We start from the raw sequence: 3,393 nt of genomic DNA on the forward strand, positions 1-3,393 counted from the left end.
AATTATCATCACATCAATTTCATAGGAAGCATTATAAGCATGATTAACTTGGTTTCTAAGTTCTCCAAGTCCCTAAACTTCATGTGGCCGAACCTTATCAGGTGTGAAACAAGGTCCCAAATGTCATGAAAGCATGGAAACCTTAAACCATATTTATAGCATTTTTCTTCCAAGTAACATAGTAATCATATTTGAGCTAATTCCTAAGTTCCTCAAGCTCTTAACATATGTCATGGCCAAAATTTCACAAGTATTCATTAGGGCTAAAAACAAGCATACAAGCATGTGAACTTGAACTAACATCATGTATAAATTCATAATAAGGTATTATACAAAGGGTATGGCTGAAACTTACCCTAGCCTCATTTTAGGTCATTAAGCAACATATAGCATGAGAACTTTGGCTTTCTACTTATCATATTTCCTGTAGAGTGACATGAGCATATTTAAATTTTGTTCTAGGGTTTCTAGGGCATCTATCCCTTCATGGCCGAGACCTACAATGGTCCATTTAGGTCATGGAAAAATTATACAAGCATGTGACACAATCAACACATTATCATATTTCCATAAGAAGCATTTTTAACACAATTGATTTCAATTCTAAGGCCTCTAGGTCATTTAAACCCTACTTGGCCGAGACCCATCAGTGGTTAACTTTGCTTCAAATAGCCTAAAAGCATAGGAAGTCATACAAGTTTCATAGCATGTATAAAGACAAGCATAATAAACATACATGTGCATTGTGTCTTAGGTTTCCTAGGTTTCTTTTCCTTTTTCTTTTATTTTTCCTCATGGCCGAAACCTACCATTCTCTAAACTAGGTTTTAAGTGGCCTAAAGCATGGAAAACCTAAGTAAGTTTCATGGCAAAAATTACTAAAAACATCATATACAAATTTGGTTCATAAACAAGTTAGGACCCTTGTGACCTTACCAGTCATATATCATGTAACTAAATTCTCTATACCCTAATTAAGCATGAGAGCATTAAACCACTTTCATATCTTAATATCACAGAGGTCTTGAGCATATTAAAATTTTGTTTAAGCTTTCCTAAGCTATCCATCTTAACATGGCCGAAAATCTTAATGAAGAGTTCATGAATTTCTAGCAATATTCAACATGCAATTCTTTAAGAGAACTCTATATTCTATCATATAAACATGGTTATTTAAATTTAAAGGTCTTCCTAACCCTAAGCTCTTTTCTTGGCCGAAACATATGAGGGGATTTCCTTTGGTTCCAAGTAACTTTCAAGCAAGAAAACCAATAAAAGATCTTTAGTAATTCTTGAAGGGAATCTTGTATTAGTTTGGTTAAGCAATGATTTCCCTAACCTCTTTAAAACATTTTTGGCCGAAATTCTAGGGTTAGGTACTCCTCTGACCAAGCATCATATAGGTATAAAAATATGAAGGAAAACCTTCCTACATAGCATAGAAAAATATCATGAAATGATGACTTGTTTAAACCTTCCTAGATTTGAAACTCTTCTTTGGCCGAATTTTCTTAAATTCTATTCTAGGTTTTCTAATCCTCATAAAATCCGAAAATCACATAAAAAGCCTTGTACCACAGGTGAGGGGAAGCTTACATCCTTTTCGCTTGTGGATCTAAGGTGTGGTGATGGAAGAAGTAGCCTCTTCTTCTAGTTCCCTTCCCTTGTTCCTCTTGCTAAGTCCTCCTTGTATCTTAGGCTTTCTTAGGAGAAAACCTTGGCTTGGGGGCGAAGATGGAGGAGAGGGGCTAGGGTTCTCGGTGATGGAGAGGGGAGAATGAGAGAAATGAGAGAAAAATTAGAATTCTTCTCTTTACTTGCTCCCTTTTATGTTAAGGAGGAAGAAGTAGCAAAATTAGTTTTTGCTTTCCTTCTCCCTTAGCCTTTTTCTTTTTTTTATTTTTATTTATTTATTTATCCTCATCATTCATGGTGAAATAAGGGGGAATGAATCCCCTTAATTAGCCTCTTTTATTTTCGGCAAGAGAAGAGAGAAAGAGGGAGAGAAGGAAGGAAGGCAAGTTGCCTTTCTCTTGCTCTTTTCTTGTTTTCTTTTGGCTAACTTTTACTCTCACCCTTATCATGAGTTTCCCTCCTTTGCTATCAATATCTTCTCTCTATCCCAATTGGTTTCTACTAATTAATTCTATAAATTATAATATAAGAGGTTCAAGGTTCAATCCTTGACCTCCTCTTCTTTTTATTTCATTTTATTTCTTTTTGCTTCAACCCACTTCCTTTTATTTTTCTAAGGCAAAATCCTACATTCATATGCTTATCTTAAAAGCTTAGTGGGTGTTACAGTACCCCGTACCTCATAAAAAGTTCATCCTCGAACTTTAAAATAGCTCCGGGTACTTTTGTTTCATATCGTCCTCGCGTTCCCAGGTGGCTTCTTCGAATCGTTGATTCCGCCACAGGACCTTTACTAAGGGTATTTCTTTGTTCCTTAACCTCTTGATTTCTCGGTCCAGGATCTGGATGGGTTTACTTTCATAACTCAGGTCTTCCTGCACCTGTACCGACTGAGGCTCAATCACTTGATCTGTGCTGGGAGTACATTTCTTGAGCATCGATACATGGAACACGTTGTGAATGGCTGCCATGTCTGAAGGTAGTTCCAGTCTGTATGCGACTTGGCCCACTCTTTCTAAAATCCGGTACGGTCCTACGTATCGTGGGCTTAACTTGCTTCTCTTTCCGAACCTCATTATCCCTTTCATGGGGGATACCTTAAGGAATACCAAATCTCCGATGTTGAATTCTAGCGGCCTGCGCCGTTTATCGGCATAATTCTTCTGCCGACTCTGAGCAGTTTCTATTCGTTGGCGGATCTTCTGTATAGCTCGGGTGGTGTCATCAATAAGTTCCGTTCGGAACCCCATTTCCTTCTTTTTGCCGCTCTCATTGTCACGCCCCAGGTAGTCCCTGTCCGAAGAAATTTCGGCAGCATCTCCCCTGTACGGCGGACAATATGAAGCTCAGTATACATATATCTCTATACCTCGGCCACACACGGCCGGAATAATACAATACAATTAAGAAACAAACCACGCAGTTTATATCAACATTCCACACAGATATAATATATGATCAATCCACGCAGTTTAATAAGGAAAGACGATATAGAACCTCGAAGATATATGTAAACAGCCTACTCCACTACAACGAAGAAAACAAATCCACGAAGTAATGAAAATACAACCGCAGCGGAAAACAAAAGTAGCAAACCCGAATGTTCAATGTAAAGTCCACAATACAAACCCACAATACAAGTATATAAGATGCGAAAGCAAAATATAATCCGACAAAGAAAATCCTCGCGATAATGGGGCTAGCGACGGGAATCTCTCCTGACGGCCTCAACCTGAAAAATAGTAACAACGGGGTGAG

This window comes from Zingiber officinale, chromosome 7B, assembly GCF_018446385.1.
Source record: "Zingiber officinale cultivar Zhangliang chromosome 7B, Zo_v1.1, whole genome shotgun sequence".
Classification (NCBI taxonomy): Eukaryota; Viridiplantae; Streptophyta; class Magnoliopsida; order Zingiberales; family Zingiberaceae; genus Zingiber; species Zingiber officinale.